A 20,317-nucleotide genomic window follows, 5' to 3' on the forward strand; every position below is an offset into this window, starting at 1 on the left:
AAATCCCTCACAGCCGGCGCTAAAGGCTCTCATAAAGAAGAGCGTCCGGGACTGGTCCTTACCTTCTGATAGGGCAATATTGTCAAAGAGGAAGCATGCATGGGCAGTGATTTCCACATTTAAACCAGGTGCTGAGTCTCCCTACTTAGCAAGCACATTTGCACTTAACTGGAAGCAAACGTTTTTAGCACGGAGGATGGGAGAATTGTCTTTTTTGAAGAACCTTCCCGAATCGCGTACTTCCGACAATAGTATTAAATGCAGGATGTGCAGGTACTACTCTGAATACATTGATCACATAGTCTGTGTTTGTCTCACAATACTTACAGACAGACGATCTCTATTGCGAGAAGAATGGATTAGGTTAGAAGTTCGATCATGCCTAATAGCTGCCTTAAACCCGGACAGCATGAAGCTGAACATTGGGTTCACAGAATTAGTCAGTAAAGCATCAAAACTGTTGCAAGATACTAGAGCTGCTGATTCTCTCTTACTTCAGCAGAGCGGTATTTTATCTACAGGTCCCACAACAGAACCTTTGACTGTTAACCATTACCGATCTTAATCTGACCTTTAGCTGAATGTTAACGGCTTATATTGTTTTAACGAATTAATAACACACTTTTGTAATTTTTATTGACTTGTCTTTTTCGCGAGTGAACTGAACGTGTTTACATTGTAATGGTTTTAAGTAATCAAACAATAAAGTATTAACAGAGAACCTAGGCACAGTCTTGGTGTGTTTGCCAGCATTGTCATTAAGGTGCCATAATGTTCATAGACTCTCTTCAAAGTTTCTGATCTATTGTTTTGTATTATTCCAGATGTGCCGCAGTGTAACCCTGCGTGTGCTGATAACGAGCTGTGCACTAACAGTGCAGGGTACACTGAGTGCAAGTGTCAAAGAAGCAAATACCTAAATGCAAGTAAGTATGCAAGGTGCTTATGTATTGAAGCAAACACAGACTCAGAGTGGGTGCATTCCTATAGTTAGTACAGCATTATATTATCACTCTCCGCAGTCACATGAAACTACGTAACCACAATTGAGTAAGGCAACCCAACCGTTTCACTCTGTCCAGACCTAAAATACAATCCACACATGCATTTCCATAACCCGAACAGAAAGCAGCAATTTTCTAAGTAGATATAGCTGTGCCAGAGATGGACAGAGGGCAGATGGAGAAACAAAACAAGAAACACAGATGACTATTATAACGTTGCCCTTTACTCCAAGCCCAGGAGCGTTGCCCTCACGGGGCCAACCAGGCATTCAGTGCAGGTGTGGCATGTGGTAAATGGGCCTCTAGGGTGGAACCATATGCTTACGATGGTGACCTATTTGTGGGACTCAGAAGAACTGGGACCCTGAGACGTTCGAAGGGATTCGATAAATGTGACCTAATCGGGAATACTAAACTAGGAGACCTATGGAAAAAAGGAGACGTGATCTCCTTTGCCACTTTGCAACAAGAATACGACCTAGCTTATTCAGAATACTTTCGGCATGCATTGACAACTAATCTGACATGGGGAACATCCCCTCCGGATGCTTCACCGTTAGAGGACAGATTGCTAGACGGGTCCTTCCCAACTAAGGTGGTATCCCTGACGTACAAGAAATTGGTAAACACACTAGACCCCCTCCAGGTGCTTCGTAACCGCTTGGGAAATGATGGCTTGGAACTTGATGATAGGAAGTGGCCTCTCCAAGGGAAGTGGCTATATCATCTAGGTTATGTCTGGCCCAACTGAAGATCCTACATAGATTTTACGTTACGGGGATTCAGCTTGTCTGTATGGGTAGAGCGGATGAGGGCATATGCAGGAGACAGTGTGGACAAGAGGGCACATTTATCCATATTCTGTCGGAGTGTGAGCATATACACCGGTACTTGAGGGCGCTGCACGCCTGTCTCGGGGAGGTCCTCGGGCTTGTGTTTGGGATGGAGATCAAGAGGTGTCTCTTGATCTCCATCCAAATATTTAGGTAGAAAATACCAGCCTTGGGTGACGTTGGGGCTAATGGTCGCAAAAAGGAACCTGGCTGGGCCCACGGCCGAAGGCTGGAAAGCAGATTTGGACTGGTGTATGTTGCGTGAGAAGTTTGTTTATGTCTCAAGAGGTTGCCGCCAATAATGGATTGACATATGGAGTAAATGGAAAAACTACCATGGGAATATATGTGCACCCCCTGTTCTCTCTTTAGAAGATCCTGCAACACCATAGAAGTTGTTTTCTTATAACGACAAAAACAGACTGTTAAATGTTGACCATTGTAATTTTTTTTTTTTGAAAACCTTTATTATCAAATGCACAGTACACAGCGTCTGCCTACAACCCAATCGGGCCGGCCGCTATGACAATCGACAGAGCAATCAACCACATTACGTTGCGGACAAAGCCATACATCGCTTCATTACAGTGTAGTGGCATAAAACATCATAAAAAGGATCACGGAGGTTTCATTTTATAATTTTGATGAAGTTCAAACAAACAACAGAAACACTCACATGGTGAAAACAATGTCTAGAGCATGGGAGGGGGGAAAAGGGGAAACCAATCTCTAAGAATAAAAACAGTTCTCCAAGGGACAGGGAGATGGCGAAAAGGAGCATTAGAAAGGAATGGTAGCCAGTCTAAGGGAACGTCAATTACGGGGACGAGGGAATGTTAGCGGTGTAATCAAGTGGTGGGGTACAGATGTCTCCACGGTATTCGTTCCATTGTGACCAGATCCTACCCCATTTCTTGGGACGGCCCCGAGCCTCATATACTGTGTTTTCCCGAAACATGCACCAATCCATGTTATCTTTCCAGGCACGCATTCCAGGTGGTCTGTGGGAGCCCCAGAGTTGCGCTATATCCCTCTTGGCAACCATGTTGCCCAGGGTGATCCAAAAGGTCTGAGTTGCGGTACAATCCGTACGTTCCCACACATTAAGCAGGCAGCGCCTCGCCTCAGGAAGGAGGGAGACCCCAGTGACTCGTCCCATAACATCATGCACTCTAGACCAGAAAGCGGAAATAACCGGACATTCCCATAGAATGTGAAGAAAGGTGCCATCCATCCCACAGCCACGCCTGCACAACCCATCAGTTAAGAACCCTATCCGAACCAGACGCATACCAGTCATATAGACTCGGTGGAGGATCTTCAATTGCACAAAACGAAGTTGAGCCGGAATAGCCACCTCCCTGGGGGAGGAAATCGCCATTTGCCAGTCCTCGTCATCCAATTCGAGGCCATCTGCTGTCCAAGAGGCCCTGAGTTTCACCAGAAGATCAGCCCTGGTGTTAATGAGCTTTTTATAAATTAGAGAAATCGTACTGTCCGGCACATGGCCGTCCAGAATACGATCCTCCAGCGGGGACGCCTGGGGGACTTCCATCCCAGGGGGAAAGGCAGAGAGCAGGGCGTGAAGCACCTGAAGATAACAAAAATACTCCTTATCGTCCAGTTGATATTCTACCTTCAGGGCCTCAAAGGACTTTACTGTGCCTCTGGCCCAAAGATCCTCCACCTTGCTAATACCAATCATGTCCCATCTGTCAAACCCTTTCGTCCACCACAAGCTACCCAGCCGCTCAGAGTCATACAACAGAGTCATGCGCGTCAATCTATCACTCCAACCTGTGGCCACAGTCGCATCCTTCCATGCACGCACGGCGCATTTCGCAGGTCCAGTCAGGAGTCGGAGCGGTGCCTTCGAGTATAAGGCCCTATTGAAGTTGCCGCCCGGCAACAGAAGTTTATCCATAGCGAAAGCGGGAGTGGGCCCTAGGGAATACGTCACGTGGTTAATTGCACTCAATTGTGAGGCCCAGTAATAACGCCTAATGTCCGGCAGGGCAATGCCACCATCGTACCATGAGAGGGTGAGTTAAGATAGGGATATACGAGCTCGTCCGTCCCAAATTAACTGCCTCTGAAGGCCCTCAACCTCACGGAAGTAACGGGAGGGAACAGGGTCAAAAAAATTCTGCAAGGCATACAAAAACCTAGGGAGGGACATCATTTTAAAAAGTGCCGCCCGTCCCAGTGGAGATAGAGGCAAGCCACGCCACCTCCGTACATCTTGCTTAAGGCGACGAAGAGGAGCATAGAGATTACGGTCATAACGCACTGAGGAGTCCATAGAAATGAAAATTCCCAAATATTTGAAGCCAATATCTGCCACTTGGATCGGGAATCTACGAGGTAGTGGAGGCAGCACCCCCGCTATAACATAGACACATGATTTGGTCCAATTAATAACGAGCCCGGAGTTCTTCCCAAAAGAGGTGAGAACATCGAAGAGCACGTTGAGGGACTTCTGAGGTGAGGTGAAATAAAGAAGAATATCGTCAGCGTATAGCGAGACGCGATCCTCCAGGTCCGGTGTCCACTGGATCCCCTTAATCGAGGGCTCCCATCGAAGCCACGCCGCGAGTGGTTCCAATGCCAATGCGAAGAGAAGTGGAGAGAGCGGGCACCCCTGACGGGTGCAACGCCCTAATGTAAATGATTCAGAAACCCTGCCGTTAACTACAACTTGGGCCAATGGTTGTTCATATAGGAGCCGCACCCACGCAATAAAGCTAGGGCCAAAACCAAACTTGGAAAGGGCCGCCCACAAATATGGTCACTCAATGGTGTCGAAGGCCATCGTGGCATCCAGGGAGGCCACGACAGCAGGTTCAGTAAGGGTCTCAGCTCTCGCGAGAACGCTGTGGAGTCTACGAAGATTGAGCGCGGTATTCCGATGAGGAATAAAACCGGACTGATCCGGATGGATCAAGTCGCAGATTACTGTCAGTAAACGATTAGCAAAAACCTTGGCCAGAATCTTAGGCTCGGCGTTGAGCAACGAGATGGGGCGATAAGAGGTGCATCGATCACGAGGCTTGCCATCCTTGTAGATGACTACTATGGTAGCAAGACGCTGGTCGGAAGGGAGGAGGCCCGCCTCAAATGCGTCGACAAACATAGTGCGCAGATGGGCCGCCATTTTGTCCGGTCGCAGCTTGTATAGCTCGATAGGTAAACCGTTGGGCCCCATTGCTTTGCCTGATCGCAAGGACCTAATGGCAATAGCGATCTCATCCACCATGATAGGTGCGTCTAGAGCTGATCTATCCTCCTCCGACACACAGGGCAGCGCGATATCGCGCAAAAGCTAGCGGGAGTCAGCCTCATCTCGGTCACTCACAGATCGGTATACTGTTTGAAAATGGTCCACAAAACATTCAACAATCTCCCCCGGATCAGTCACACACACACCAGTCTCACGGGTTATTACGGGTACCACACAATTCAGTCTCTCAGATTTGTCTAACCACGCCAAGAGCTTACTAGCCTTATCACCCACATTATAAAGCCGGCCCAGCTGATTCATACGCATCACTTTAGCAGCGTCAGTTACCAAGGCTCTATAGTCTGCCTGTTTCAGCGCTAAGGAGTGCAAAATTGCAGGTGTAGCATCACCACCCAACTCTCTTTCAAGCGTAGTAATTTCCGCCTCAAGAGCTGTCACAGTTTCTCTCCTGGCCTTCCTATCAGCCGCAATAAGGGACAATCCGGAACCCCGTATAACGGTTTTGAAAGCCTCCCACAAAGTCGTAGGGGAAGCGACTGATCCCTCATTCTCATCAAAATAACAATCAATTGCCTTAACCAGGTCCGAGCGAAGCTGAGGATTCCTAAAGTGCCAGGGATGAATAGGAGGGACCCTACCTACAGAAGAGCCTCCCACCGAAACCTCAAGTAGTACGGGGAATGGTCAGCGATACCCCTAGGGAGTTGCCAGACCCCACGCACCAAGGAGGTGTTAGCAGTTAGCATCAGAAAATAGTCTATCCTCGAGAGACTGCCGTGGGCACCAGAATGAAAAGTGTGCTGAGTTTGTGTGGGGTGCAACATCCGCCAGACATCCACTAACCCAAAAGTCTCAATCAGCGCAGTCAGCCACATCTGGGACAACGGCAGAACCCTAGTGGGTAGCCGGTCACACTCGCCCGAAACCACCAAATTAAAGTCCCCACCCATTATAAGGACACCATCCGGAAGCCCTAGAAGAGTTTTGCCAAGGTCAGCATAAGTGGTAGCCTGGAGTCCCGGAGGAACATAAACAGCAACAATTACAATCAGCCTCCCCTCCCATCTCCCCGTAGCATCAGCATATCGACCCCGATCGTCGAGAGCGACTTCATCTATCTCAAGGGGCAAGGAGGATTTCACCATTATACCAACCCCCCGGGAACCGGATGTAAAACCAGCGTGCGCCACCAGTCGGTATCCTCGGCGATCTAGGGCTTTACAAGCATTCCCTATCAAGTGGGTCTCTTGGAGTAAAACTACATCAGGGGAATGGCGTATAATAAATTGAAGCACAATACCACGCTTAATCCTGTCTCCCAGACCATTAACGTTCCAAGACAGCACTTTCACGTCACCCCTCCCCATCCCTGTAAGACCCCCAAACCATCCCCTCCCAGAACCTCAGAGCAAGGATACAAGCAGAAGAAAAAGTACCATGTGAGAAACAAAACATAGAACACAAAAATCGACCAAACCACCCCCCCCACCCCCCAACCAAGAACCCGTTACAACACCCCCCACCCTGCACCCCTGCTGACTCATAAGCCACCCCAAACTGCAGTGGGCCTGTCGCCCCTTCCGAAAATCTACACAAAGAACCCCTGAGGAGGAAGGGAGAGACAACCCCATCCCGCCCCACCCCTGGGCCTAACAGTGAAAGCTTATAGAAAATACTCTGCAAATAGTTACGACCCAGAATCGGACCTCAGGACCCAAATGTCATTCCTGTGCCGATGCACCTCCATCTGCGCCGCCGGGGCCCCCGCTCTCGGTGTCCTCCTTTGGCAATGAATCCAGCCAGTCGCTAACACTGTCCGGTTGATCAAAAAAGAAAGTACGTTCTCTATACTCGATGCGAAGGCGAGCTGGGAACAGCATCACATATTTAAGTCCCAAGTCCCTCAGTCAACGTTTCACTCCCAGGAATCCCGATCGTTGCCGCTGCACTTGAGGAGTGAAATCAGGGTATATAGAAATGGAGCTGTTCTCAAATTTCAGTGGGCCATGCCTGCGAGAGGCCTGAAGGATGGCGTCCCTGTCCCGAAAGTGGAATAGCCTAGCAATAATAGGCCTCGGGGGAGCCCCCGGCTTGATCTGTCCACCCGGGAAGCGGTACGCACGCTCAACCGCAAAGAACTTGCTGAGGCCTGCGGAGCAAGTTTGGTCACAATTAAGTCCTCGACCAATAGATCGATAGAAACAGCGCCACTGTCCTCCGGTACCCCGACCAGGCGGATGTTGTTCCGTCGGGCCCTGTTATCATACTCCTCCATACCTCCGGCCAGCAGATCATGCGATGACCGCAGATTTCCGATCTCCGATTGTGCGTCCGCCATGTCGTTAACCAGACTGGTAGCTTTAAGGTCCAATGCTTTGACCATCTCATTGGTCTTAGCCAAGTCAGCTCTAATAAGGGTAACATCAACCGCCACCGTGTCTATCTTGGACACGATGGCCTCATACTGTTGACCCATATCAGTCTTGAGTCCAGCAATGGCGGCCATGAAGTCTTGAAGGGACACCTCCGATGTAGCCACCAGGTCCGTCCTCGGGTCCTCAATACTGCGGCTAGCAGAGCTGGGGGAGCCTCTTGGTTGAGTATAACGATCTATTACGTTAGACTGGACTGATCCCCCACGATTAGTGACTTTTGTCCTGCGCTTCTCCAGCTCGGGTTTCGTCGCCATATTGGAATCAGCACCCCAATGGGTCTTCCCGGTCCCGGTGAAATGGCAGTGACCTGCTGGTCTCCAAAGCAGCACTTAGGCAAAAAATCGCAGACTGCCGGCCCAGGGCTGTGGTCAGAACGCAAAACTGGTTAGACTACCGGAGCCAGGAATGTAGATTGCACCCTAGGTAGTCAGCCCGGAGGTGGAATGGAAACCGAAAGTGAAAGTGACAACACCACCGGTTGAGCAGATGCCAGGCGACCGTTGTTGTTGAATTACTGCTCGGCCATCCAGAGCAGCAGAGACCCCGGTCCCGTCCGGGGCTAGGCCAGAAAACTTAGGACGACGTAGAAATGGTTCCCGAAGTCCGATCTCGGCCCTGAAAAGTGCGGCAGCATCAGCACGAGTAATACTTCAAAATCCCATCAAAGTAACCAGGATGTCAGCAGGATAGATCGATGAGGGCGGCGCGGGTCTCGGGAGCTCTCTGCTCACGCGACCATCTTGGATGCCCGCGTAGCTCCTCCTCCCGACCATTGTAATTTTGATTATGTATTGTGAATCATTTCTACGAAACTGTGAATGAAAATGTCGTGTACATTTTTTTCTATATATATCGCACTTTATTGGACATCTTTAGTCATGTGTGATCCTCATTTGATTGTTATTATGCCACCTCTGTTTTAGCCTTCACCTGGTATTCCTACTATCATGTGGGAAGATTGGTTAGAAATGCTAGAAAATTATATTATAGCTCTTGATGGAGCTAATTTTTCATCCGCAAGGAAGAAGGCTTTACTACTGAGTGCTTTGGGGAGTGAGGGTCAGCATTTTTTTAAGTATCTTCCTTTAGCCAGGGACCCTAATGGTCAGCCTATGGATAATGAATACAAAGAGACTATCAAGAGGTTGGAAACAAGGTTAGCAAAAGAAGTGAATTCAGTCATGGCTAGGTAAAAATTCTACACTCAACCTCAGTCTGAGGGTGAGAGTATTGACAATTTTGTAGCCAGGCTACGTGAATTGTCATTGAAGTGCCGCTTTGGGACAATGTGTGTTGAATTGATTCATGATCAACTCATAGTACAATGTCGAGACAGGAAGATACAAGAGAGACTTTGGGCTGCTAAAAACCCATCACTCAAGGAAGCTATTGACTTAGCTAAGGTAATTGAGGAGTCACAGAAATGTATAAAGGAACTAAGCAAGAGAGATAAACTTTCCAATGACATAGCGAATATCAAAACTAGTAAGGATGATGAAGTAGATGTTAATGCTGTGTCTAAGAAAAGTGTAAAAAATGTGAATACTTTTGGTAATGTTTCCAAAAAAAAGAATAGAGAATGTTTGAGGTGTGGTAGCCAATATCATTTGGCTGATTATAAAAATTGTTTTGCTTTAGAACAAATCTGCAGGAAGTGGGGTCGCATAGGACATTATGCACGCATGTGTATGTTGTCTGAGAGTATGTGTGGGAGGGCAGGTCGGATATATAAACGCGGAGGCTGGATATATTGTCTAACAGTGGCTGATTTATTAGCAGGAAGTACAATGGGGCATGGTGATGTGGGAAAACAAGTGTCTTCTTCTTCTGACTCCTCAGGTCTTGTCACAGGGGTCTTGATATCTTCCAGTGTGGAGCCTGTGGCCATGGCTTGAGACTCCTCCCTCTCCATGATGGTGGGCGAGTCCGGAGGTTGTTTAAGGAGAAAAAGAATGAGGGCCGTCAGTGGTATTGCAGTATGAGGTTAGGCTACCGTCACCAACACCCGGTGGTTTGAAAGTACTATTTCAAAATGAAGTAGGGAAAACAGTGGTGTTTAGGAATAGGAGTTTGTCTTTTCCTAAAAGGTAGTGCGGGGTTTTTCCTGTTTTAGTGCAAAAGGGTTCACGTTTCTCAAGGACTTAAGGGTGATGCAGGTTGGGGGAGGTTAAGTGCATAAGGACCCAGATACCACAAGCGTCAAGCGGCAAAAATAACACCCTGCCTTTGTTTCTACAACCCCTCCCTATCTCCACCCTTGATTTCGCCCTCCCCGACTGCCCGTGAAGAGGTGTGACTCACCGACCCTGCCATAACTCTCCGGAGTTACGGCCGCTCCTCAGCTTCCTCCGGTGGACGCCACGAATCTCCAGTCCAGTGGTCATTTTCTCCGTCTTCACCGGCGGCGTCCTCCTCGTGTTCCCGTTCCTCTGACTCGCCAGGCAATTCCGCGTTCGGCTAGTCCTCTCGGGTTCCGCTTCTGCAGGATAATGCGCATTCCTCTTTCCGACTCCTGTTTTTCAAGGAAGAAGCATTATCGGTTCCGGGGTTAGCTCCGCCCTCCCTGGCTTCCTCACGGCTCTGCAGAGAAAGACGAAAGGTGGATGGTCTTTCTTCCTGGCTCCCGAGTGATCGGATACTTCCCCATGTATGCAGAGTCCCGGGGAATTCTGGAGCATGTAGTATTTTTGGGGTATCGTACCCCTTACTCTCACAGTATGGATAAGTTTAAATCTAAAGTTAATGTAGTCCAACCAGGTCTTGACTCCAAACTAACACTAAGTCGGCCGTTCGTTTTGGGAGAAAGTTCTGATTCCTGCATGGTTGGGGAAGTTAATCAAGACTTACGAAAAATAACTAGACTTACTGCTGAATTTAATGTGTGTGGTAAGAATGTTACTCTCATGGTTGATTCGGGGTCAATGTTCACTATCATACCTGAGTCACTTTTTAACACACTTTGGGAGGGTGCCCCTCTGTTGAATAAAGATATAAATCCTGTTAGTTACCAAGGTGCACCAATTGATATCTTAGGCTATATGGTTCAATTAAATTTGGTTCAAGATGTACTGAGGGAAAAGTGTACATTGCGAAAGATGGTCCACCAATCATTGGTTGGATGCATCAGTATGACTTACATAATATTATAAATCCAAGGTCTCCCAATCAGATTATGGTTGTTGAAAATGATATACAGATTGATCACATTTTACAAGATGCACACAGAGTATTTGAGGACAAATTGGGATGTGTTAAAGGTTATTTACATAAAATAATCCTTAAACCCAATGCTTGTCCGGTTTAGCATAAGTTAAGAAAAGTACCACTCTCTGTGAGAAAAGGACTTAATAACCCTCCTCAAGAGTTGTTGAATTCAGAGGTCATAGAACCCGTGGAAGCATCACCATTGATTTCACCAGTAGTTTTGACCCTTAAATCTGATGGCCGTTTGAGGTTTTGCATCAATTTAAGATCTCTCAACCGTGACATTGTTATGGATACTTTCCCGTTGCCCAACATCGAGTTGTTGCAATCTGTTGGTGGTGGTAAGTATTTCTCAAAAATTGATTTGAGAAGTGCTTATCACCAAATAAAAGTTCACCCTGATTCCAAATCACTCACAGACTTCATTACCACTGAGGGCACTTTTCAGTTCATTCGTATGCCATTCTGTTTGGCGTCGGGTGCAGGTGTCTTCCAAAGAATGATGGCAAACTTGTTCAAAGGTTTAATGGGAGTTGTTTATTTCCAAGATGACATTCTTATCTCTGGGAAAATTGTTGAAGAGCACAATGCCACTCTTAGACAGGTCCTTTGGAAACTTGAAAATATGGGTTTAACAGTCAATAAGGATAGGCAAATTTTTAACTGAACAGGTTGAGTACTTGGTGTATAACATATCTAGCGGGCGCTTAGCTCCAAAACGTAACGTGTTGGAGGCTATAAAAGATGCACCTCACCCTAAAGATAAAGATCAGCTTAGGTCTTTCTTAGGCCTTATGGAATATTATTCCAAGTTTGTCAGAGCTTTTGCTGACATTTCAGATCCTTTGAGATGTCTTTTGCAAAAAGGGACCAAGTTTTTGTGGAGTAAAGAACAGCAAGAAGCTTTTTCAGAAATCAAAGATAAAATTTGTGATGCTGGTATTTTAGCCCCTTTCACCCCTGAGTGCAAATCTCTTCTCACGGTGGATGCTAGTCTTAATGGCATTGGTGTTGTACTTTCTCGAAAAGTGTTGAAAGAACAATTGATTTTGCTTCTAGAACCTTAACTCTAGCAGAAAGAAACTATTCAGTAATTGAGAAAGAGGCACTCGCTGCAGCATGGGGTGTTGAACATTTCAGAGTATATCTCTGGGGTACTAGGTTTATTTTGAAAAACCTCTTATAAAAATTTTGTCAGCTGGAGGTGCTGGTTAAGGATCTGCACGTTTGGCTAGATTTGCTGCCAGATTGCAAGAATACTCGTATGATGTTGAGTTCATTCAGGGATGGAGGAACTCACAAGCTGATTGTTTATCTCGTATGTCCTTGGATTGGGAAGCTGTTGACAGAGATATTGTTAAGAAATTAGAATCTGAAGAAGTGGTGGCTTTGGTAAGTGAGGTATGGGATTGCAGTTTGGGTGCGTTTTTTAAAGCACAATGGGTACAAGAGGTGCAATCTGATGCCATTTTGAAAGAGGTTATGTCTTTTTTTGAAACTTGTTTTTATTGGCATTTCATAATTTGAGCATAACAAGTCATGTAACAAGACATACAAGCAATGAAAAATACTGCATTTGTATTAGTCCATTATGTCATCATTGATGTGTGAAACGGATCTGTAGGTTTTATGCAACGGTAGTACTTGGAACTGGGGCGTAAACTGAGGAGAGGTGCATGTAAGTACGAAGTGTGGGTATAGGAGATATGATACGGGTCTGGGTGGTGTACGTCTTGCTGAGTTGTGCAGCAACATTGAAAGAGGTTATGTCTTTAATCAAGAATGGTACACCTCGTGAAAACATGGTACCTATTTCTATCAGACCATTCTGGAAACTCCTATATGAATTGTCTGTGTGTGGTCCTTATGTAGTTATGAGAGGTGACAGGTTGTTACCTCCGAGTGGTCTTCGCTTGCATATTTTTTAACTTGCTCACGAAGGTCATCTGGGCTAAGAATCTCTATTACAAGGATCAAACAAGAATTCTGGTAGCCAGGAATGGATGATCCGATTTGCAGGTGGGTTGAAAATTGTATTCTGAGTAAGGAAAGTGAAAAAAAGACTCAAAGTGGGGAATCAAAAGAGCATGGAACATATTAATGATCCTGAGAAGGCTTGGCACACTATTTGTTTAGATCGTATTGGTCCTATTTCTGAACTTGCAATTGATATGCGTTTTGATGTGGTCATTGATGTTCATTCAAGATGGCTTGTAGTCAAGTTTGTGAGAGACATTACCTCACAATCTACTATTGAAGTATTAGAAAATTCTTCTAGACGTTTCATTGAAGAAATGCTTTGGGCTTATCGTTCCATTGAGCACAGCGTTACCCATTTGTCACTTTTTCAAAGCATGAGAGGACTTATGCCTGGTTCTAGGTTAGTTTCAGCATGGTTAAAGGATTGGGTGTTATCTGATGGTGATCGTCCTAAAGATTTTTTTGATTCCAAGTACAGGATTGGCAATTGGGTCAAGTTGAAATGTGGAAGAGTTAACGCTGGTTTGAGCAAATATTCTGGTCCTTGTTGGGTGATTAGTGTTGCTAAGCATTTTTCTGTCGTGGAAGGTGGTCAGAAATGGAATTTGCACACAGTTGTTCTCTATCAAAGGAGAGGGTCTGTCATCAAGCAGTCTAGTGACAATGATGGGTGTTCTGGTACAATGTGCATTCCTGACAAGCATTTCAATGCGGAAACAGAGAACACAGTTCATGGAAATTCTGGAAATGTTGATGTTAATTAGTATATTTTGAGTAGTTCCGGTGCTAGAATCCGCAAACCACCTTCATATTTACAAGACTATGTCACTGTGTGATTAGGGGATGTTCTGGTGTAAAGGTTTGTTAGGGTTTGCACATCTCCTTCTTATTTATCTCTTCTCGTTTCTGTTTCTTTCTTTCTTTTGTTTTTTTTCCTTAGAATAATTGTTAAGAAGGAGGATGTTTTGTGATGTTGAATGTATATACGTAAAGTGTATCTTACCTTATTTCCTTTGATTCTTGTTCTTCCAATCTTACATGACCTCATGATGGAATTGTGGATCTTTGGTGTTCTGTAGAATTCAAGGCTTACGACGCTCGATCTTTGGTAGTTGCTGCTGGATCGTCAAGGCTGTCGGATTCCAGGTTTCCTCCTTGAATAAATAATCTTTCAACTTCATCCAGAGTGTTGAGATTGATTTCCAGACTTCATCGCAACAGTTTCCAAATCCTGTGGCAGGAATCGATTAGCTGGTGGGAGATTGGTTGAAGGATGATGAATAACTGGAATGTGGCAGTTCAGAGGAATGGAGAGGACACTTTATAAGTTTTACTGTCATGACTATCATCTCGTTCAGCTTTTGTAAAGGAGTTGTGGAAGGGAGATACTTCTTACCTCATATATTGATCTTCTAAATCCCATGCACTGACCTAAATTGTGAAGGCTTGCACATGGAATTAATTCCTAAAATGCACTTCTCACGTCAGTTGAATGGCTGCCTATATATATGCATGTGAATACCTATGTTGTGTGTTGTATATTGTGTGGAGTTTGAGTGTCAGTATAAGGTACACATAGCTTATACTGACTATAGCGAGACCTAAAGAGAGGCAGTGAAACAGTTACAAAAATACAAGTAGTCCAACTCCGTTTGCTTTGACCACTGACCTCTGTGTCTTGTACTTAGGGGTGGTGTCTGTGATGCACTTACAACATAAGCACCATACTTTAAGAGAAAGACTTTGCTCAGTGTAAATATGCTGAAGCATGAAGCAAGAAAAACTCAGTGTGCATTTTGTGGTTATTGTGTTTGATGTGAGCATACCAATTAGAAAGGGCCTGTCTTGCAGAATTGTAAACTAGAGGAATGCTTAATAAGCCGTCCATGCATGTGATTATTTCTCAACCAGTCGTGTTTTGTTGCAGGTCGCAGTGACATCGTTCCCACTGTGCAGTGTGAAGGTTCAGCAATGACATTGTCTCTCAACAAGTGCCTCCTTGAGAGGTTCAATTACAGCTTCACACAGATGCATTTTGAGGATACGAACTGTATAGCCTCACCTTCTCTGCAGCTGGAAGGAAATGAACGGGTGGTCCAAATTACAGCCAATCCACAGGCAACATGGTGTGGAAATGAGATGCTGGTAAGAAAGGATACACTGTGTACATTTCAGGCCTTTCAGTTAGTAAAGGTGGCTGTTGTCCTGTTTTCAGTTTCTATTTTTGGTAAATTCTGTTTTTTTTTTAGTGTTTTCAAGGGATTTCAATACCTTAAAAAAACAGTGGTTATCAGTGGTTTCACATTTTTGCGCCATTAAAAACAACAGAAAGTGTTTTTCCGGTGTTTATGGAACGTTTCGCTTTTATTATTGCTTGCTTTCTGCACTGATAGCGCATGGTATATAGACAGTGTAAGTATAGTGTATATGAGGTCCAAATAGATTTTTGCAAATTAAACTTATTGTAGTACACCATACAATACTTCCTCAGTGAGTCTTTGGTCACGTGTGCTCGCTCTTTCCTTCCTGTGTAAACTTCTGTGAAAGGGCCCTCTCAACATTGCCACTTGAGATGGGCAACACCAACACAACCAGTAAACAATTTGTTAACACTTGCATCTGACATAGCTTTCCGTGCCAATACTGGTTCACTTGAAGATTGTGATTCTCATGGAAGGTTCTGCAACATTTGCGCTGAGCTGGGCGCTTATGCCCTCAGAGTTATTGAAGTGGTCAAAAATGAAGCAGCACTTTTAAAACTATCAAGGAAACTCTCCTTTACACAAGGGATATGAACAAAGTACCACAGTGAGGTTTCATTGACTTCAAATGCCATTGGTGGGGAAGGTACGTTTCTATGCATCATTGCAAGTCATTTCTCATACATTGTAAAATAAAAGTTCGTGAATTGCTCTTCACCATTGCTTTGGTTACCAAGTGGCAAGCACTCTAACATGGAACCTGTTGCAGTGCCAAAGTCACTAAAGGTGTCGCCCAGCCTACTCTCAAGACGATGTTTCACATCTACACCAATTATGCTGAACACTTGGCAGACAAGGGAGTTTTTTTATTATGTCCACTACAGAAGTTATGTTTTCCTGTGAAAATTTAAGAATGCAGTAGAGTGTTCTTTTTTTCACATCACTATCAATTTGTGACCAAAGATCCTCACATTTCTTGCCATTGGCATCACCACTCAGCAAAGAATTAATTCTGTAAACGGTTGCCACGTGGATAATATAGCATTCATAGCCCCTTGGACTGAGAACCATTAGCTAACGGACACAGTTGTGATGACTCTTTCTTTGATGACACAAAAAGCTAAAAATTATAAATATTTGCATTTTAGTTCCTGGCCATAGGAAGCAGTGCACCAGAATGGGCTAAAAAGTCAATAGCATTTCTCCTTAACTCTGAAGATTGTAAAGATGCTTTCAGCATACCATCTCAGAAAGGGCAAGGATCTCTTACACAGAAGCACTTCAGCTCAGGTATCAATTTGTACAGGTCATCACACAACTTTTTCATATACGTAGCTGAATCACTGCAAATACAAAAAATATCACTCCAACCTTTGTTGAACTTAGAAAGAATCTTTTTTGCAGAGCATTCCTTTTTTTTTTTTTTTTTATAAATTTTTTATTGGAACCAGTATTTAGCAGAGGGTAATACAAAATACAAACTTAATATAAAACATCGATTGTTTACATTTCAATTCAGAGGAAAAGAACAAATAACAGAAAGTACATATGAATCTTCACGTTTCCATTAACCAATTCCACTGGGACAGAGCTCTTCTTTCCATAATGATATAGGGTGCCACAATTCTTTACCACGTAATTTTGTTTTGATTCCTCTAGTTGCATATATTGCAGATTCAAAAGAGTAAACTGCAAGAAATCGAGCTAGCCACATTTGAAAGGTAGGGGGAAGAGTATCCTTCCAGCGCGCGGACAAGATTAATCTCAATACAGCTGCACCTATAAATAAAAGTTTTTGTTCAGATTTACTTAGTTTTAGCGAGCTATCATACCCCAACACAAACACGGTATTAGACTCTGGGAGTTTGTGATGGAAGACTTTCTCCCAAAATGTGGCAATCATATTTTTTAATATACGTAGCTCGGGGCAGCTGCTAAAGAGGTGAATTAAAGTCGCTGGACCTTGTGAACAACGTGGGCAATGATCATTTTCCCCTTTCCCCCATGCAAAAAGTTTGGCAGGGGTAAAATATAAATCATAAATAGTTTTGTATAGTTGTGCCTTTAAATTACTAGCCATAAATAATTTATTGCTCATTTCAAGTGTTTTATCTATATCAATATCAGGATTATTTAATTTTACCATCCATTTAGTTTCTGTTTTCTCAAGATCATCGTTAATATTAGTTAACAAGATATTGTATAATGTTCCAATCCTAGTTTTTGCAAGATAGCATGCTTCTATTAAATCGTTCTTCTGAAGATTAATAACATATTTTTTTGCTTTTAATTTTGCCTGTAATTGTGCAAATTTAAGAAATTCACCTTCTGGGAGATCAAATCTTATTTTAACATCTTGAAATGTAGTTTGTGGCCCATTTATCCACACTTCGTTAATTGTTTTTATGCCTAGACTATACCACTTCTTAGCTGTATGTTCAAAATCAAGATCAGAAGTGATGGTAGAATGGAAAATGGGCGTATATCGGTTGATTTTGCCGATCTGTGTGTGTTTAAGTATCCTATTCCAAATCAGCCAGGCACTTTTAATGATTTCACCCTTAGTTTGATTATAATAGGTTTTTTCAGTTTTTCTTAGTAACAAACCTTTCGCTTCATGCCCTAACATTAATTCATAAATTGTGGGTATAGTAATGTTAGAAGTATCCGAGGTTAAGGGTGTTTCTAAAATCATAGGTTTTAGGTGTTTTAAAAAAGCTGCCCAGTAGTATAGAGTTAAATTCGGAGCAGTAAGCCCACCTCTATTAAGCGGAGTGGATAGATAGAGTAGAGATCGTCTGATCTTCCCATTTTGCCAGACAAATTTGGAAGTAAGTTTATTAATTAAATTAATTATGTTAGAATCTATAAGTAGAGGAATGGAACGAAAGAGATACAAACATTTCGGTAGTATATTCATCTTTAAATAGTTCACTCTACCTATAATGGAAAGATGCAAACCATTTACCCTATCCAAGTCGATCTTGATTTCATCTATTAGTGGTTCAAAATTATTTTTAACTAATTTCTTTATGTCGGCGGATAATATCACACCCAGATATGTCGCATTGTTTGCTCTTCTCGCATCTAAACAAATAGTGTTGTCTGTGCACAGCACAATGGTCTTTCCCCTATTCAAAGAATAACCCGAATATTTACCGTATTGCAGAGAGAGTAGTTCAATTTCGCGTATAGCATTTGCAGAGCATTCCAAGTGACACTGCGTTCCATATTTTCCAAAAGTCTGGTGTCATCTTTTCACCACTATCCCAGATGCTTGTGATAGCGCTCTTTCCACACATACTTGTCACTATACCTTGCATTGAATGTTTAAAGCCTGAGGTGTTGGCAATTCACCTACTACTAATACTGACTCACTAGAAACTGGGGGCTGATTTATTAAGGGTTTTTACCCATTCTATGTGGGTAAATGTCATAACACGTATTAGGAAATATTCTTATGAAACCAGCCATTTTACCTATCGGTGAAAGAATCAAACATAGCCAAAATATCAAATATGATTTTGATATTTCCTGATTCTCTACAGCTAAAATAATTAAACACAACCTAAAACTTGCTTCTAAAGCCTGCATATTTAGACCAAAGACCAACAATCTGAAAAAAAACAATAGGAAGAAAAAACAATATTTTAGTGGCCTCGCTAAACAACCAAACTGAGCAGAATAATGTTAGCCCAGACTTTCTTACTGCTAGCTTGTATAACAAAGTTATATTATATTGGCCCCTTCAGGAAGAAAAAAATTACTTTCACACTCTTTTACCTTTCTTTGAATCGCATTTAGTTTGTGGTTGTGCAGGTGTTTCTTTAGTGTTTATATGTTTTCACTGTTGAGGGCTATTTCTCTTTCAGTGGTGTTTTATCAGTTATAATAGGTTTAAACCTAAAACGGACAGCCTACTGATATAACATTTTTTCTTCAGTGCAGAAAATAAATAATAAGTAATGCATTTTTTTGTAGTGTTCTTCAACTCTTTCCTAAATTGGAGCAGCATTGGGGTGGTCCTGAAGGAGACCGGGTTGCTGTTCTAGATCCTTGGTGCATGACATAAAAGGCCAGCTGTCTTGTTTTGCCTTTTTTACACTTCTAAGTCTGCAGTCTGATGGTTTCCTGGCTGCAAGTATACCTCAAATAGCAAGAGATTGTGAGCTTGTCTGCAAGATAAGTGGGAGTGATGGTCATGATGGCTTTGTGAATGATACAGCTGGTTTAGAAGATAGTGTGGTTGGCAACGAGACTCAATGGTGTTCCATTAGGATGGGGGTGGTGTGATCATATTTTTTCAGGCCCTGGATGAGTCATGCTGCGGTGCGTAGAATGCCTTTAAGCGGTGCCAGTGCAGATTCTGATAAGCAATGGAGCAGGGAGTAAACACTATCCAGATGCAAGAGCTCTACGATTCAAATAACAATTCTGATGTCACTTTCGGAGAGAGTTGGTTCCAGTCCATCCTTGTTTTTTGACAGTGTGCTCCTAGAGGGTGACATTGATGTCCAGGGTGAATTCAAGTGACTTGGCATTCGGTTAAGTTCAGGTTTAAAATCATCAAGGTTCATGTTATTATCATGTCATGTCATACCAGGTTTTTGACAAATAACAAGAATTCTGTCATGGTTGGGTAGCACTTCAGGTTGGTGCTGAACATCCATGTCTAGATGATGTGCGGGCAATGTTTGAGGCTTTGGCTGTCTCAATACAAGGATATTTTCAAATAAAGTTGTGTATCACCAGCATAATGGTACATGTTAATGGTTTCTAGACCACCACCAAGCTCCATGTGGGATCTAACAGCTGGTAGAGACTCAGCAGATTCAAGGCTCGTGCAGGTGAGATCTAACAGTTGTTAGATATTCATTAGAGTCAGATCTACTTCATGTGCAATGAAAGTGCTACTAGACACTCAGCAGATGCGCGGCTGCTAAATGGGAGATCTAGCAGCTGTTAAATACACAACAGACTCACAGCTACTTCGTGTGGGATCAAATAGCTGCTAGACACTCAGCAGATGCATGGTTGCTGAATGTGGAGTCTAACAGCTGCTAAATGTTCACTACTATAGCCTTAGAGCCCACTGTAGAAGACAATACCAGTCATTAAAGGCCTGTTCCAACATTAAAGGCCAGAGCACATGGCTATTCCTCATCCTCTGGGTCTTAATTTAGAAGAGCAAGTCACTTACTTTCGGTAACACTCTTTATGGTGGATACTATTTCTAACTGCAGTTTCCTCACCTTTAAAATATCTCCAAGGGAGAGATTTTTTTTGCAGAAATACACCAGTGAGCCACTAGATGGTGCCATATGGCTCCTCCTTGACTTCATATTACCCTGAAGAGCGGGGTATGAGCACCCACCCGATGACTTTATTTCTTTGGGCCTGATTTAAAGTTTGACTGACA

General features: G+C 43.6%; 1 pseudogene across 1 annotated transcript in view; it reads left to right on the plus strand.

Moving 5' to 3' along the window:
• Positions 1-20,317, plus strand: part of LOC147725076 (uromodulin-like) — a 221,853-nt pseudogene that overhangs the window by 19,806 nt on the left and 181,730 nt on the right. Inside the window, exons 2-3 of the transcript XR_015295281.1 lie at positions 825-926; positions 14,625-14,842. The product of XR_015295281.1 is annotated as a uromodulin-like (transcript). The remainder of the gene's footprint in view (positions 1-824; positions 927-14,624; positions 14,843-20,317) is intronic.

The sequence above is a fragment of the Lissotriton vulgaris genome, chromosome 4_1 (genome assembly GCF_964263255.1).
Source record: "Lissotriton vulgaris chromosome 4_1, aLisVul1.2, whole genome shotgun sequence".
Taxonomy (NCBI): Eukaryota; Metazoa; Chordata; class Amphibia; order Caudata; family Salamandridae; genus Lissotriton; species Lissotriton vulgaris.